Raw genomic sequence first — 18845 nt, 5'->3', positions numbered from 1 at the left:
TAACCTGGGGGCCCAGTGAGATTAGACAGTGTCTAACCCCGGTTAGGCCCAGTGAGATCAGACAGTGTGTAACACTGGGGCCCAGTGTGATCAGACAGTGTGTAACACTGGGGCCCAGTGAAATCAGACAGTGTGTAACCCTGGGGCCCAGTGAGATCAGACAGTGTGTAACCCGGGGGTGGGTCCAGTGAGATCAGACAGTGTGCAACCCGGGGGTGGGCCCAGGGAGATCAGACAGTGTGTAACCCGGGGGTTGGTCCAGTGAGATCAGACAGTGTGTAACCCGGGGGTAGAGCCCAGTGAGATCAGCCAGCGTGTAACCCGGGGGCCCAGTGAGATCAGACAGTGTGTAACCCGGGGGTGGGCCCAGTGAGATCAGACAGTGTGTAACCCGGGGGTAGACTGAGGTCAGGAAGTGTGTAACCCGGTGCACAGTGAGATCAGACAGTTTGTAACACTGGGGCCCAGTGATATCAGACATTGTGTAACCCGGGGGTGGACACAGTGTGATCAGAAAGTGTGTAAAGCGGGGGCCAGTGAGATCAGACAGTGTATATCCCAAGGCAAAGTGATGGCATACAGTGTGTAATCTGGAGGTGCGCCCAGTGACATCAGACAGTGTGTAACCCGGTGGCCCAGTGAGATCAGACAGTGTATAACCCGGTGGCCCAGTGAGATCAGACAGTGTGTAACCTGGTGGCCCAGTGAGATCAGACAGTGTATAACCCGGGGGCCCAGTGAGATCAGACAGTGTATAACCCGGGGGGCCAGTGAGATCAGACAGTGTGTAACCTGATGGCCCAGTGAGATCAGACTGTGCATGAACAGGGTGCCCAGTGAGATCAGACAGTGTATAACCCGGGGGCCCAGTGAGATCAGACAGTGTGTAACCTGGGGGCCCAGTGAGATCAGACAGTGTATAACCCGGTGGCCATGTGAGATCAGTCAGTGTATAACCCGGTGGACCAGTGAGATCAGACAGTGGGTAACCCGGTTGACCAGTGAGATCAGACAGTGTATAACCCGGGGGCCCAGTGAGATCAGACAGTGTATAACCCGGGGGCCCAGTGAGATCAGACAGTGAGTAACCTGGGGGCCCAGTGAGATTAGACAGTGTCTAACCCCGGTTAGGCCCAGTGAGATCACACAGTGTGTAACGCGAGGTCCCAGTGAGATCAGACAGTGTTTAAACTGGGGGCCCAGTGAGATCAGTCAGTGTGTAACCTGGGGGCCCAGTGAGATTAGACAGTATGTAACCTGGGGGCCCAGTGAGATTAGACAGTGTCTAACCCCGGTTAGGCCCAGTGAGACCAGACAGTGTGTAACACTGGGGCCTAGTGTGATCAGACAGTGTGTAACACTGGGGCCCAGTGAGATCAGACAGTGTGTAACCCTGGGGCCCAGTGAGGTCAGACAGTGTGTAACCCTGGGGTGGTTCCAGTGAGATCAGACAGTGTGTAACCCGGGGGTGGGCCCAGTGAGATCAGACAGTGTGTAACCCGGGCGTGGGTCCAGTGAGATCAGACAGTGTGTAACCCGGGGTGGGCCCAGTGAGATCAGACAGCGTGTAACACGTGGGTGAGCCCACTGAGATCAGACAGTGTGTAACCCGAAGGTGGGCCCAGTGAGATCAGACAGTGTTTAACCCGGGGGCCCAGTGAGATCAGACAGTGTGTAACCCGGGGGCCCAGAGAGATCAGACAGTGTGTAACCCGGGGGTGGGTCCAGTGAGATCAGACAGTGTGTAACCCGGGTTGGGCCCAATGAGATCAGACAGTGTGTAACCCGGAGGTGGGCCCAGTGAGATCAGACAGTGTGTAACCCGGGGCCCAGTGAGATCAGACAGTGTGTAACCCTGGGACCCAGTGAGATCAGACAGTGTGTAACCCGGAGGCACACGCCGATCAGACTGTGTGTAAAGAGGTGGCCCAGTTTGATCAGACAGTGTGCAACCCAGGTGGGATGGGCCCAGTGAGATCAGACAGTGTGTAACCCGGGGGTGGGTCCAGTGAGATCAGAGAGTGTGCAACCCGAGGGTGGGCCCAGTGAGATCAGAAAGTGTGGAAACCTGGTGCACAGTGAGATCGGAGAGTGTGTAACTACGGGGTCCCAGTGAGATCAGACAATGTGTAACCCCGGTGTACACTGAGATCTGACAGTGTGTAACCCGGGAACCCAGTGAAATCAGACAGTGTGTAACCCGGGAGCCCAGTGAGATCACACAGTGTATAACCCGGGGGCCCAGTGTGATTAGACAGTATGTAACCCGGGGTCCCAGTGAGATCAGACAGTGTATAACCCAGGGGCTCAGTGAGATCAGACAGTGTGTAACCCGGGGGTAGACTGAGATCAGGAAGTGTGTAAACCGGTGCACAGTGAGATCAGACAGTTTGTAACACTGGGGCCCAGTGAGATCACACATTGTGTAACCCGAAGGTGGATACAGTGTGATCAGAATGTGTGTAAAGCGGGGGCCCAGTGAGATCAGACAGTGTATTTCCGGGGGCACAGCGAGATCAGAAAATGTGAAACCCGGGACCCCAGTGAGATCATACAGTGTGTAACCTGGGGATGGGCCCAGTGACATCAGACACTATGTAACCCAGGGGCCAAGTGAGATCAGACAGTGTGTAACCCGGGGGTGGGGCCAGTGAGATCAGACTGTGTGTAACCTGGGGGTGGACCCAGTGAGATCAACAGTGTATAACCCGGGGGCCCGGTGAGATCAGACAGTGTATATCCCAGGGCACAGTGATGGCATACAGTGTGTAATCTGGAGGTGGGCCCAGTGAGATCAGACAGTGTGTAACACGAAGTTGGGCCCAGTGAGATCAGACAGTGTGTAACCCGGGGGTGGGCCCAGTAAGATCAGACAGTGTGAAACCCAGGGGCCCAGTGAGATCAGACAGTGTGTGTTCCAAGGGCTCAGTGAGATCAGACAGTGTGTATATCAGCGCCCAGTGAGATTACACAGTGTGTAATCTTGGGGTGGGCCCAGTGAGATCAGACAGTGTGTATCCCGGGGGGCCAGTGAGATCATACAGTGTGTACCCCAGGGCCCAGTGAGATCAGACAGTGTGTAACCCGGGGAGAATGAATGGGCCCAGTGAGATCAGACAGTGTCTACCCGAGTGCCTAGCGAGATCAGACAGTGTGTAACCCGGTGGCGCAGTGAGATCAGACAGTGTATAACCCGGGGGCACAGTGAGATCCGACAGTGTGTAACCCGGGGGCCCAGTGAGATCAGACAGTGTGTGACCTTGGGGTACACTGAGATCAGACTGTGTTTAAACCGGGGACCCTGTGCGATCAGACAGTGTATAACCCGAGGTCCCAGTGAGATCATACAGTGTGTAACCTGGGTGCCCAGTGAGATCAGACAGTGTATAACCCGGTGGCCCAGTGAGATCAGACAGTGTGTAACCCGGTGGCCCAGTGAGATCAGACAGTGTATAACCCGGTGGCCCAGTGAGATCAGACAGTGTGTAACCCGGTGGCCCAGTGAGATCAGACAGTGTATAACCCGGGGGCCCAGTGAGATCAGACAGTGTATAATCCGGGGGGCCAGTGAGATCAGACAGTGTGTAACCTGGGGGCCCAGTGAGATCAGACAGTGTATAACCCGGGTGCCCAGTAAGATCAGACAGTGTATAACCCGGGGGCCCAGTGAGATCAGACAGTGTGTAACCTGGGGCACAGTGAGATCAGACAGTCTAGAAACCGGTGGCCCAGTGAGATCAGACAGTGTGTAACCCGGTGGCCCAGTGAGATCAGACAGTGTACAACCCGGTGTCCCAGTGAGATCAGACAGTGCATAACCCGGGGGCCCAGTGAGATCAGACAGTGTGTAACCCGGTGGCCCAGTGAGATCAGACAGTGTGTAACCCGGTGGCCCAGAGAGATCAGACAGTGTACAACCCGGGGTCCCAGTGAGATCAGACAGTGTATAACCCGGGGGCCCAGTGAGATCAGACAGTGTGTAACCCGGTGGCCCAGTGAGATCAGACAGTGTATAACCCGGTGGCCCAGTGAGATCCTACAGTGTGTAAACAGGGGACCCTGTGCGATCAGACAATGTGTAACCCGAGGTCCCAGTGAGATCAGAGAGTGTGTAACCTGGGGGCCCAGTGAGATCAGTCAGTGTGCAACCTGGGGGCCCAGTGAGATCAGACAGTGTGTAACCTGGGGGCCCAGTGAGATTAGACAGTGTCTAACCCCGGTTAGGCCCAGTGAGATCAGTCAGTGCGTAACCTGGGGGCCCAGTGTGATCAGACAGTGTGTAACCTGGGGCCCAGTGAGATTAGACAGTGTCTAACCCCGGTTCGACCCAGTGAGATCAGACAGTGTGTAACCTGGGGGCCCAGTGAGATCAGACAGTATGTAACCTGGGGGCCCAGTGAGATCAGACAGTGTGTAACCTGGGGGCCCAGTGAGATTAGACAGTGTCTAACCCCGGTTAGGCCCAGTGAGATCACACAGTCTGTAACTCGAGGTCCCAGTGAGATCAGACAGTGTGTAACCTGGGGGCCCAGTGAGATCAGTCAGTGTGTAACCTGAGGGCCCAATGAGATCAGACAGTGTTTAACCTGGGGGCCCAGTGAGATTAGACAGTGTCTAACCCCGGTTACGCCCAGTGAGATCAGACAGTGTGTAACACTGGGACCCAGTGTGATCAGACAGTGTGTAACACTGGGGCCCAGTGAAATCAGACAGTGTGTAACCCTGGGGCCCAGTGAGATCAGACAGTGTGTAACCCGTGGGTGGGTCCACTGAGATCAGACAGTGTGCAACCCGGGGGTGGGCCCAGTGAGATCAGACAGTGTGTAACCCGTGGGTGGGTCCAGTGAGATCAGACAGTGTGTAACCCGGGGGTAGAGCCCAGTGAGATCAGCCAGCGTGTAACCCGGGGGACCAGTGAGATCAGACAGTGTGTAACCCGGGGGCCCAGTGAGATCAGACAGTGTGTAAACCGGGGGCCCAGTGAGATCAGACAGTGTGTAACCCGGGGGCCCAGTGAGATCAGACAGTGTGTAACCCGGGGGCCCAGTGAGATCAGACAGTGTGTAACCCGGGGGCCCAGTGATATCAGACAATTGTAACTCGGGGGCACAGTAAGATCAGACAGTTTGCAACTCAGGGGCCCAGTGAGATCAGACTGTGTGTAACCCGGGGGCCCAGTGAGATCAGACAATTGTAACTCGGGGGCACAGTGAGATCAGACACTGTGTAACCCGGGGGCCCAGTGAGATCAGACAGTGTGTAACCCGGGGGCCCAGTGAGATCAGACAGTGTGTAACCCGGGGGCCCAGTGAGATCAGACAATTGTAACTCGGGGGCACAGTAAGATCAGACAGTTTGCAACTCAGGGGGCCAGTAAGATCAGACAGTGTGTAAGCCGGGGCTCCAGTTGGATCAGACAGTGTAAAACTCAGGGGCCCAGTGAGATCAGACAGTGTGCAACATAGGCACAGGGCGTCAGACAGTGTTTAACCCGGGGACCCAGTGATATCAAGCAGTGTGTAACCCGGGGGCCCAGTGAGATCAGCCAGTATGTAACCCTCGGGCCCAGTGAAATCAGACAGTGTATAACCATCGGACCCAGTCAGATCAGACAATGTGTAACCCATGGGCACAGTGAGATCAGACAGTGTGTAACCCGGGGGCCCAGTGAGATCAGACAGTGTGTAACCCGGGGCACAGTGAGATCAGACAGTGTGTAACCCGAGGTCCCATTTACATCAGACAATGTGTAACCCGGGGGCCCAGTGAGATCAGACAGTATTTAACACAGGGACCCAGTGAGATCAGACAGTGTGTAACCCCGGGCCCATTGAAATCAGACAGAACATATTACAGATGAGATGGGCCCTGTGAGATCAGACAGTGTGTAACCCGGGGGCTCAGTGAGATCAGACAGTGTGTAACCAGTGGACCCAGTGAGATCAGACAGTGTGTAACCCGGGGCTGGGCCCAGTGAGATCAGGCAGTGTGTAACCCGGGGGCCCAGTGAGATCAGACAGTGTGTAACACCGGGGCCCAGTGAGATCAGACAGTGTGTAACCCGGGGATGGGACCCAGTGAGATCAGACAGTGTGTAACTCGGGGGTGGGCCCAGTGAGTTCAGACAGTGTGCAACCCGGGGGTGGGCCAGTGAGATGAGACAATGTGTAACCCGGGGGTGGGCCCAGTGAGATCAGACAGTGTGTAACCCGGGGGTGGGCGCAGTGAGATCAGAGAGTGTGTAACCCGAGGGTGGGCCCAGTGAGATCAGACAGTGTGTATCCCGGGGGTGGGCCCAGTGAGATCAGACAGTGTGTAACCCGGGGGTGGGCCCAGTGAGATCAGACAGTGTGTAACACGGGTGTGTGCCCAGTGAGATCAGACAGTGTGTAACCCGGGGGTGGGCCTAGTGAGATCAGACAGTGTTTAACCGGGGGCTGAATGAGACAGACAGTGTGTTACCCGGGGGCACAGGCCGATCAAACAGTCTGTAATCCGGTGCACAGTGAGATCAGACAGTGTTGAAACCTGGGGCCCAGTGAGATTAGACAGTTTTAAACCCGGGGGCCCAGAGAGATAAGAAAATGTGAAACTCGGGACCCCAGTGACATCAGACAGTGTGTAACCTGAGGGCCCAGTGAGATAAGAGAGTGTGCAACCCGGGGGCACAGGCCGATCAGACAGTGTGTAAAGCGGGCACCCAGTTTGATCAGAAAGAATACAACCCTGGGCCCAGTGAGATCAGACAGTGTGTAAACCGGGGCCCAGTGAGATCAGAAAGTGTGTAACCCAGGGCCCAGTGAGATCAGACAGTGTGTAACCCGGGGGCCCAGTGAGATCAGACAGTGTGTAATCCGGGTGCCCAGTGAGATCAGACAGTGTGTAACCCGGGGGTGGGCCCAGTGAGATCAGACAGTGTGTAACCCGGGGGTGGGCCCAGTGAGATCAGACAGTGTGTAACCCGGGAGCCCAGTGAGATCAGACAGTGTGTAACCCGGGGGCCCAGAGAGATCAGACAGTGTGTAACCCGGGGGTCCAGTGAAATCAGACAGTTTGAAATCATGGGGTCCAGTGAGATCAGACAGTGTGTAAACCGGGGGCCCAGTGAGATCAGACACTGTGCATCGCTGGGGCCCAGTGAGCTCAGAAGTGTGTCACACTGGGGCTCAGTGAGATCAGACAGTGTGTAACACTGGGGCCCAGTGAGATCAGACAGTGTGTAACCCGGGGGTGGGCTCAGTGAGACCAGACAGTGTGTAACCAGGGGGCGGGCCCAGTGAGATCAGAAAGTGTGTAACCCGGGTGTGGGCCCAGTGAGATCAGACAGTGTGTAACCCGGGGTCTCAGTGAGATCAGACAGTGTGTAACCCGGGGGTGGGCTCAGTGAGATCAGACAGTGTGTAACCAGGGGGCGGGTCCAGTGAGATCAGACAGTGTGTAACCCGGGGGTGGGCCCAGTGAGATCAGACAGCGTGTAACCCGTGGGTGAGCCCACTGAGATCAGACAGTGTGTAACCCGAAGGTGGGCCCAGTGAGATCAGACAGTGTGTAACCCGGGGGCCCAGTGAGATTAGACAGTGTGTAACCCGGGGGCCCAGAGAGATCAGACACTGTGTAACCCGGGGGTGGGTCCAGTGAGATCAGACATGGTGTAACCCGGGTTGGGCCCAATGAGATCAGACAGTGTGTAACCCGGGGGTGGGCCCAGTGAGATCAGACAGTGTGTAACCCGGGGCCCAGTGAGATCAGACAGTGTGTAACCCTGGGACCCAGTGAGATCAGACAGTGTGTAACCCGGAGGCACACGCCGAACAGACTGTGTGTAAAGAGGTGGCCCAGTTTGATCAGACAGTGTGCAACCCAGGTGGGATGGGCCCAGTGAGATCAGACAGTGTGTAACCCATGGGTGGGTCCAGTGAGATCAGAGAGTGTGCAACCCGAGGGTGGGCCCAGTGAGATCAGAAAGTGTGGAAACCTGGTGCACAGTGAGATCGGAGAGTGTGTAACTACGGGGTCCCAGTGAGATCAGACAATGTGTAACCCCGGTGTACACTGAGATCTGACAGTGTGTAACCCGGGAACCCAGTGAAATCAGACAGTGTGTAACCCGGGAGCCCAGTGAGATCACACAGTGTATAACCCGGGGGCCCAGTGTGATTAGACAGTATGTAACCCGGGGTCCCAGTGAGATCAGACAGTGTATAACCCAGGGGCTCAGTGAGATCAGACAGTGTGTAACCCGGGGGTAGACTGAGATCAGGAAGTGTGTAACCCGGTGCACAGTGAGATCAGACAGTTTGTAACACTGGGGCCCAGTGAGATCACACATTGTGTAACCCGAAGGTGGATACAGTGTGATCAGAATGTGTGTAAAGCGGGGGCCCAGTGAGATCAGACAGTGTATAACCCGGGGGCACAGAGAGATCAGAAAATGTGAAACCCGGGACCCCAGTGAGATCAGACAGTGTGTAACCTGGGGGTGGGCCCAGTGACATCAGATACTGTGTAACCCGGGGGCCCAGTGAGATCAGACAGTGTGTAACCCGGGGGTGGGGCCAGTGAGATCAGACTGTGTGTAACCTGGGGGTGGACCCAGTGAGATCAACAGTGTATAACCCGGGGGCCCGGTGAGATCAGACAGTGTATATCCCAGGGCACAGTGATGGCATACAGTGTGTAATCTGGAGGTGGGCCCAGTGAGATCAGACAGTGTGTAACACGAAGGTGGGCCCAGTGAGATCAGACAGTGTGTAACCCGGGGGTGGGCCCAGTAAGATCAGACAGTGTGAAACCCAGGGGCCCAGTGAGATCAGACAGTGTGTGTTCCAAGGGCTCAGTGAGATCAGACAGTGTGTATATCAGCGCCCAGTGAGATCACACAGTGTGTAATCTTGGGGTGGGCCCAGTAGGATCAGACAGTGTGTAATCCGGGGGTGTGCCCAGTGAGATCATACAGTGTGAAACCCAGGGGCCCAGTGAGATCAGACAGTCTGTAACGCGGGGCTGGGCCCAGTGAGATCAGACAGTGTGTATCCCGGGGGCCCAGTGAGATCATACAATGTGTATCCCAGGGCCCAGTGAGATCAGACAGTGTGTAACCCGGGGAGAATGAATGGGCCCAGTGAGATCAGACAGTGTCTACCCGAGTGCCTAGCGAGATCAGACAGTGTGTAACCCGGTGGCGCAGTGAGATCAGACAGTGTATAACCCGTGGGCACAGTGAGATCCGACAGTGTGTAACCCGGGGGCCCAGTGAGATCAGACAGTGTGTGACCTTGGGGTACACTGAGATCAGACTGTGTTTAAACCGGGGACCCTGTGCGATCAGACAGTGTATAACCCGAGGTCCCAGTGAGATCAGACAGTGTGTAACCTGGGTGCCCAGTGAGATCAGACAGTGTATAACCCGGTGGCCCAGTGAGATCAGACAGTGTGTAACCCGGTGGCCCAGTGAGATCAGACAGTGTATAACCCGGTGGCCCAGTGAGATCAGACAGTGTGTAACCCGGTGGCCCAGTGAGATCAGACAGTGTATAACCCGGGGGCCCAGTTAGATCAGACAGTGTATAATCCGGGGGGCCAGTGAGATCAGACAGTGTGTAACCTGGGGGCCCAGTGAGATCAGACAGTGTATAACCCGGGTGCCCAGTGAGATCAGACAGTGTATAACCCGGGGGCCCAGTGAGATCAGACAGTGTGTAACCTGGGGCCCAGTGAGATCAGACAGTCTAGAACCCGGTGGCCCAGTGAGAACAGACAGTGTGTAACCCGGTGGCCCAGTGAGATCAGACAGTGTACAACACGGGGTCCCAGTGAGATCAGACAGTGTATAACCCGGGGGCTCAGTGAGATCAGACAGTGTGTAACCCGGTGGCCCAGTGAGATCAGACAGTGTGTAACCCGGTGGCCCAGTGAGATCAGACAGTGTACAACCCGGGGTCCCAGTGAGATCAGACAGTGTATAACCCGGGGGCCCAGTGAGATCAGACAGTGTGTAACCCGGTGGCCCAGTGAGATCAGACAGTGTATAACCCGGTGGCCCAGTGAGATCCTACAGTGTGTAAACCGGGGGCCCTGTGCGATCAGACAATGTGTAACCCGAGGTCCCAGTGAGATCAGAGAGTGTGTAACCTGGGGGCCCAGTGAGATCAGTCAGGGTGTAACCTGGGGGCCCAGTGAGATCAGACAGTGTGTAACCTGGGGGCCCAGTGAGATTAGACAGTGTCTAACCCCGGTTAGGCCCAGTGAGATCAGTCAGTGTGTAACCTGGGGGCCCAGTGTGATCAGACAGTGTGTAACCTGGGGGCCCAGTGAGATTAGACAGTGTCTAACCCCGGTTAGACCCAGTGAGATCAGACAGTGTGTAACCTGGGGGCCCAGTGAGATCAGACAGTATGTAACCTGGGGGCCCAGTGAGATCAGACAGTGTGTAACCTGGGGACCCAGTGAGATTAGACAGTGTCTAACCCCGGTTAGGCCCAGTGAGATCACACAGTCTGTAACTCGAGGTCCCAGTGAGATCAGACAGTGTGTAACCTGGGGGCCCAGTGAGATCAGTCAGTGTGTAACCTGAGGGCCCAATGAGATCAGACAGTGTTTAACCTGGGGGCCCAGTGAGATTAGACAGTGTCTAACCCCGGTTAGGCCCAGTGAGATCAGACAGTGTGTAACACTGGGACCCAGTGTGATCAGGCAGTGTGTAACACTGGGGCCCAGTGAAATCAGACAGTGTGTAACCGTGGGGCCCAGTGAGATCAGACAGTGTGTAACCCGTGGGTGGGTCCACTGAGATCAGACAGTGTGCAACCCGGGGGTGGGCCCAGTGAGATCAGACAGTGTGTAATCCGTGGGTGGGTCCAGTGAGATCAGACAGTGTGTAACCCGGGGGTAGAGCCCAGTGAGATCAGCCAGCGTGTAACCCGGGGGCCCAGTGAGATCAGACAGTGTGTAACCCGGGGGCCCAGTGAGATCAGACAGTGTGTAACCCGGGGGCCCAGTGAGATCAGACAGTGTGTAACCCGGGGGCCCAGTGAGATCAGACAGTGTGTAACCCGGGGGCCCAGTGAGATCAGACAGTGTGTAACCCGGGGGCCCAGTGATATCAGACAATTGTAACTCGTGGGCACAGTAAGATCAGACAGTTTGCAACTCAGGGGCCCAGTGAGATCAGACTGTGTGTAACCCGGGGGCCCAGTGAGATCAGACAATTGTAACTCGGGGGCACAGTGAGATCAGACAGTGTGTAACCCGGGGTCCCAGTGAGATCAGACAGTGTGTAACCCGGGGGCCCAGTGAGATCAGACAGTGTGTAACCCGGGGGCCCAGTAAGATCAGACAATTGTAACTCGGGGGCACAGTAAGATCAGACAGTTTGCAACTCAGGGGGCCAGTAAGATCAGACAGTGTGTAAGCCGGGGGTCCAGTTGGATCAGACAGTGTAAAACTCAGGGGCCCAGTGAGATCAGACAGTGTGCAACATAGGCACAGGGCGTCAGACAGTGTTTAACCCGGGGACCCAGTGATATCAAGCAGTGTGTAACCCGGGGGCCCAGTGAGATCAGCCAGTATGTAACCCTCGGGCCCAGTGAGATCAGACAGTGTATAACCATCGGACCCAGTCAGATCAGACAATGTGTAACCCATGGGCACAGTGAGATCAGACAGTGTGTAACCCGGGGGCCCAGTGAGATCAGACAGTGTGTAACCCGGGGCACAGTGAGATCAGACAGTGTGTAACCCGAGGTCCCATTAACATCAGACAAGGTGTAACCCGGGGGCCCAGTGAGATCAGACAGTATTTAACACAGGGACCCAGTGAGATCAGACAGTGTGTAACCCCGGGCCCATTGAAATCAGACAGAACATATTACAGATGAGATGGGCCCTGTGAGATCAGACAGTGTGTAACCCCGGGGCTCAGTGAGATCAGACAGTGTGTAAGCTGTGGACCCAGTGAGATCAGACAGTGTGTAACCCGGGGGTGGGCCCAGTGAGATCAGACAGTGTGTAACCCGGGGGCCCAGTGAGATCAGACAGTGTGTAACCTGTGGACCCAGTGAGATCAGACAGTGTGTAACCCGGGGGTGGGCCCAGTGAGATCAGACAGTGTGTAACCCGGGGGCCCAGTGAGATCAGACAGTGTGTAACACGGGGGCCCAGTGAGATCAGACAGTGTGTAACCCGGGGATGGGACCCAGTGAGATCAGACAGTGTGTAACTCGGGGGTGGGCCCAGTGAGTTCAGACAGTGTGTAACCCTGGGGTGGGCCCAGTGAGATGAGACAATGTGTAACCCGGGGGTGGGCCCAGTGAGATCAGACAGTGTGTAACCCGGGGGTGGGCGCAGTGAGATCAGAGAGTGTGTAACCCGAGGGTGGGCCCAGTGAGATCAGACAGTGTGTAACCCGGGGGTGGGCCAAGTGAGATCAGACAGTGTGTAACCCGGGGGTGGGCCCAGTGAGATCAGACAGTGTGTAACACGGGTGTGTGCCCAGTGAGATCAGACAGTGTGTAACCCGGGGGTGGGCCTAGTGAGATCAGACAGTGTTTAACCGGGGGCTGAATGAGACAGACAGTGTGTTACCCGGGGGCACAGGCCGATCAAACAGTCTGTAATCCGGTGCACAGTGAGATCAGACAGTGTTGAAAACTGGGGCCCAGTGAGATTAGACAGTTTTAAACCCGGGGGCCCAGAGAGATAAGAAAATGTGAAACTCGGGACCCCAGTGACATCAGACAGTGTGTAACCCGGTGGCCCAGTGAGATAAGAGAGTGTGCAACCCGGGGGCACAGGCCGATCAGACAGTGTGTAAAGCGGGGACCCAGTTTGATCAGAAAGAATACAACCCTGGGCCCAGTGAGATCAGACAGTGTGTAAACCGGGGCCCAGTGAGATCAGAAAGTGTGTAACCCGGGGCCCAGTGAGATCAGACAGTGTGTAACCCGGGGGCCCAGTGAGATCAGACAGTGTGTAATCCGGGTGCCCAGTGAGATCAGACAGTGTGTAACCCGGGGGTGGGCCCAGTGAGATCAGACAGTGTGTAACCCGGGGGTGGGCCCAGTGAGATCAGACAGTGTATAAACCGGGAGCCCAGTGAGATCAGATAGTGTGTAACCCGGGGGCCCAGAGAGATCAGACAGTGTGTAACCCGGGGGTCCAGTGAGATCAGACAGTTTGAAATCATGGGGTCCAGTGAGATCAGACAGTGTGTAAACCGGGGGCCCAGTGAGATCAGACACTGTGCATCGCTGGGGCCCAGTGAGCTCAGAAGTGTGTCACACTGGGGCCCAGTGAGATCAGACAGTGTGTAACACTGGGGCCCAGTGAGATCAGACAGTATGTAACCCGGGGGTGGGCTCAGTGAGACCAGACAGTGTGTAACCAGGGGGCGGGCCCAGTGAGATCAGACAGTGTGTAACCCGGGTGTGGGCCCAGTGAGATCAGACAGTGTGTAACCCGGGGTCTCAGTGAGATCAGACAGTGTGTAACCCGGGGGTGGGCTCAGTGAGATCAGACAGTGTGTAACCAGGGGGCGGGCCCAGTGAGATCAGACAGTGTGTAACGCGGGGTCTCAGTGAGATCAGACAGTGTGTAACCCGGGGGTGGGCCCAGTGAGATCAGACAGTATGTAACCCTGGGTCTCAGTGAGATCAGACAGTGTGTAACCCGGGGGTGGGCTCAGTGAGATCAGACAGTGTGTAACCCGGAGGTGGGCGCAGTGAGATCAGACAGTGTGTAACCCGGGGGCCCAGTGAGATCAGACAGTGTGTAACCTGGGGGCCCAGTGAGTTCAGACCGTGTGTAAACCAGGGGCCCAGTGAGATCAGACAGTGTGTAACCCGAGGGCCCTGTGAGATCAGACAGTGTGTAACCCGGGGGCCCAGTGAGATCAGACAGTGTGTAAACCGGGGGCCCAGTGATATCAGACAGTGTGTAAACCGGGAGTGGGCCCAGTGAGATCAGACAGTGTGTAAGCCGGGAGCCCAGTGAGATCAGACAGTGTGTAACCCGGGGGCCCAGAGAGATCAGACAGTGTGTAACCCGGGGGTACAGTGAGATCAGACAGTTTGAAACCATGGGGTCCAGTGAGATCAGACAGTGTGTTACCCGGGGGCCCAGTGAGATCAGACAGTGTGTAACCCGGGGGCCCAGTGAGATCAGACAGTGTGTAATCCGGGCGTCCAGTGAGATCAGACAGTGTGTAACCCGTGGGCCCAGTGAGATCAGACAGTGTGTAACCCGTGGGTCCAGTGAGATCAGACAGGTTGAAACCATGGGGTCCAGTGAGATCAGACAGTGTGTAACCCGGGGGCCCAGTGAGATTAGACAATGTGTAACCCCGGTTGGGCGCAGTGAGATCAGACATTGTGTAATCCTGGGGCCCAGTGAGATCAGACAGTGTGTAACCCGGGGACCCAGTGAGATCAGACACTGTGCATCCCTGGGGCCCAGTGAGCTCAGACAGTGTGTAACACGGGGGCCCAGTGAGATCAGACACTGTGCATCCCTGGGGCCCAGTGAGCTCAGACAGTGTGTAACCCGGGGGCCCAGTGAGATCAGACAGTGTGTAACCCTGGGGCCCAGTGAGATCAGGCTGTGTGCAACCCGGTGGCCCAGTGAGCTCAGGCAGTGTGTAACCCAGGGTTGGGGCCAGTGAGATCAGTCAGTGTGTAACCCGGGGGCTCAGTGAGATCAGACAGTGTGTAACCTGGGGGCCCAGTGAGATCAGACAGTGTGTAACCCGGGGGCCCAGTGAGATCAGACAGTGTGTAACCCGTGGGTGGGCCCAGTGAGATCAGACAGTGTGTTACCCGGTGCCCAGTGAGATCAGACAGTGTGTAACCCGGGCTGGGCCCAGTGAGATCAGACAGTGTGTAACCCGGGGGTGGGCCCAGTGAGATCAGACAGTGTGTAACCCGGGGGCCCAGTGGGATCAGACAGTGTGTAACCAGGGGGTCCAGTGAGATCAGACTGTGTGTAACCCGTGTGCCCAGTGAGATCAGACAGTGCGTAACCCGGGGGTGGGACCAGTGAGATCAGACAGGTTGAAACCATGGGGTCCAGTGAGATCAGACAGTGTGTAACCCGGGGGCCCAGTGAGATTAGACAATGTGTAACCCCGGTTGGGCGCAGTGAGATCAGACATTGTGTAATCCTGGGGCCCAGTGAGATCAGACAGTTGTGTAACCCGGGGGCCCAGTGAGATCAGACACTGTGCATCCCTGGGGCGCAGTGAGCTCAGACAGTGTGTAACCCGGGGTCCCAGTGAGATCAGACAGTGTGTAACCCGGGGGCCCAGTGAGATTAGGCTGTGTGCAACCCGGTGGCCCAGTGAGCTCAGGCAGTGTGTAACCCAGGGCTGGGGCCAGTGAGATCAGTAGTGTGTAACCCGGGGGCTCAGTGAGATCAGACAGTTTGTAACCTGGGGGCCCAGTGAGATCAGACAGTGTGTAACCCGGGGGCCCAGTGAGATCAGACAGTGTGTAACCCGGGGGTGGGCCCAGTGAGATCAGTCAGTGTGTAACCCGGGGGCTCAGTGAGATCAGACAGTGTGTAACCTGGGGGCCCAGTGAGATCAGACAGTGTGTAACCCGGGGGGCCAGTGAGATCAGACAGTGTGTAACCCGTGGGTGGGCCCAGTGAGATCAGACAGTGTGTTACCCGGGGGCCCAGTGAGATCAGACAGTGTGTAACCCGGGGTTGGGGCCAGTGAGATCAGTCAGTGTGTAACCCGGGGGCTCAGTGAGATCAGACAGTGTGTAACCTGGGGGCCCAGTGAGATCAGACAGTGTGTAACCCGGGGGCCCAGTGAGATCAGACAGTGTGTAACCCGTGGGTGGGCCCAGTGAGATCAGACAATTTGTAACCCGGGGGTGGACCCAGTGAGATCATACAGTGTGTAACCCCGGGGGTGGGCCAAGTGAGATAAGACAGTGTGTAACCCCTGGGCCCAGTGAGATCAGACAGTGTGTAACCCGGGGGCTCAGTGAGATCAGACAGTGTGTAACCAGGGGGTCCAGTGAGATCAGACAGTGTGTAACCCGTGTGCCCAGTGAGATCAGACAGTGTGTAACCCGTGGGTCCAGTGAGATCAGACAGGTTGAAACCATGGGGTCCAGTGAGATCAGACAGTGTGTAACCCGGGGGTGGGCCCAGTGAGATCAGACAGTGTGTAACCCGGGGCCCAGTGAGATCAGACAGTGTGTAACCCTGGGACCCAGTGAGATCAGACAGTGTGTAACCCGGAGGCACACGCCGAACAGACTGTGTGTAAAGAGGTGGCCCAGTTTGATCAGACAGTGTGCAACCCAGGTGGGATGGGCCCAGTGAGATCAGACAGTGTGTAACCCATGGGTGGGTCCAGTGAGATCAGAGAGTGTGCAACCCGAGGGTGGGCCCAGTGAGATCAGAAAGTGTGGAAACCTGGTGCACAGTGAGATCGGAGAGTGTGTAACTACGGGGTCCCAGTGAGATCAGACAATGTGTAACCCCGGTGTACACTGAGATCTGACAGTGTGTAACCCGGGAACCCAGTGAAATCAGACAGTGTGTAACCCGGGAGCCCAGTGAGATCACACAGTGTATAACCCGGGGGCCCAGTGTGATTAGACAGTATGTAACCCGGGGTCCCAGTGAGATCAGACAGTGTATAACCCAGGGGCTCAGTGAGATCAGACAGTGTGTAACCCGGGGGTAGACTGAGATCAGGAAGTGTGTAACCCGGTGCACAGTGAGATCAGACAGTTTGTAACACTGGGGCCCAGTGAGATCACACATTGTGTAACCCGAAGGTGGATACAGTGTGATCAGAATGTGTGTAAAGCGGGGGCCCAGTGAGATCAGACAGTGTATAACCCGGGGGCACAGAGAGATCAGAAAATGTGAAACCCGGGACCCCAGTGAGATCAGACAGTGTGTAACCTGGGGGTGGGCCCAGTGACATCAGACACTGTGTAACCCGGGGGCCCAGTGAGATCAGACAGTGTGTAACCCGGGGGTGGGGCCAGTGAGATCAGACTGTGTGTAACCTGGGGGTGGACCCAGTGAGATCAACAGTGTATAACCCGGGGGCCCGGTGAGATCAGACAGTGTATATCCCAGGGCACAGTGATGGCATACAGTGTGTAATCTGGAGGTGGGCCCAGTGAGATCAGACAGTGTGTAACACGAAGGTGGGCCCAGTGAGATCAGACAGTGTGTAACCCGGGGGTGGGCCCAGTAAGATCAGACAGTGTGAAACCCAGGGGCCCAGTGAGATCAGACAGTGTGTGTTCCAAGGGCTCAGTGAGATCAGACAGTGTGTATATCAGCGCCCAGTGAGATCACACAGTGTGTAATCTTGGGGTGGGCCCAGTAGGATCAGACAGTGTGTAATCCGGGGGTGTGCCCAGTGAGATCATACAGTGTGAAACCCAGGGGCCCAGTGAGATCAGACAGTCTGTAACGCGGGGCTGGGCCCAGTGAGATCAGACAGTGTGTATCCCGGGGGCCCAGTGAGATCATACAATGTGTATCCCAGGGCCCAGTGAGATCAGACAGTGTGTAACCCGGGGAGAATGAATGGGCCCAGTGAGATCAGACAGTGTCTACCCGAGTGCCTAGCGAGATCAGACAGTGTGTAACCCGGTGGCGCAGTGAGATCAGACAGTGTATAACCCGTGGGCACAGTGAGATCCGACAGTGTGTAACCCGGGGGCCCAGTGAGATCAGACAGTGTGTGACCTTGGGGTACACTGAGATCAGACTGTGTTTAAACCGGGGACCCTGTGCGATCAGACAGTGTATAACCCGAGGTCCCAGTGAGATCAGACAGTGTGTAACCTGGGTGCCCAGTGAGATCAGACAGTGTATAACCCGGTGGCCCAGTGAGATCAGACAGTGTGTAACCCGGTGGCCCAGTGAGATCAGACAGTGTATAACCCGGTGGCCCAGTGAGATCAGACAGTGTGTAACCCGGTGGCCCAGTGAGATCAGACAGTGTATAACCCGGGGGCCCAGTTAGATCAGACAGTGTATAATCCGGGGGGCCAGTGAGATCAGACAGTGTGTAACCTGGGGGCCCAGTGAGATCAGACAGTGTATAACCCGGGTGCCCAGTGAGATCAGACAGTGTATAACCCGGGGGCCCAGTGAGATCAGACAGTGTGTAACCTGGGGCCCAGTGAGATCAGACAGTCTAGAACCCGGTGGCCCAGTGAGAACAGACAGTGTGTAACCCGGTGGCCCAGTGAGATCAGACAGTGTACAACACGGGGTCCCAGTGAGATCAGACAGTGTATAACCCGGGGGCTCAGTGAGATCAGACAGTGTGTAACCCGGTGGCCCAGTGAGATCAGACAGTGTGTAACCCGGTGGCCCAGTGAGATCAGACAGTGTACAACCCGGGGTCCCAGTGAGATCAGACAGTGTATAACCCGGGGGCCCAGTGAGATCAGACAGTGTGTAACCCGGTGGCCCAGTGAGATCAGACAGTGTATAACCCGGTGGCCCAGTGAGATCCTACAGTGTGTAAACCGGGGGCCCTGTGCGATCAGACAATGTGTAACCCGAGGTCCCAGTGAGATCAGAGAGTGTGTAACCTGGGGGCCCAGTGAGATCAGTCAGGGTGTAACCTGGGGGCCCAGTGAGATCAGACAGTGTGTAACCTGGGGGCCCAGTGAGATTAGACAGTGTCTAACCCCGGTTAGGCCCAGTGAGATCAGTCAGTGTGTAACCTGGGGGCCCAGTGTGATCAGCCAGTGTGTAACCTGGGGGCCCAGTGAGATTAGACAGTGTCTAACCCCGGTTAGACCCAGTGAGATCAGACAGTGTGTAACCTGGGGGCCCAGTGAGATCAGACAGTATGT

The sequence above is a fragment of the Pristiophorus japonicus genome, unplaced genomic scaffold (assembly GCF_044704955.1).
Source record: "Pristiophorus japonicus isolate sPriJap1 unplaced genomic scaffold, sPriJap1.hap1 HAP1_SCAFFOLD_71, whole genome shotgun sequence".
Taxonomy (NCBI): domain Eukaryota; kingdom Metazoa; phylum Chordata; class Chondrichthyes; family Pristiophoridae; genus Pristiophorus; species Pristiophorus japonicus.
This window is presented reverse-complemented; position numbering follows the sequence as displayed.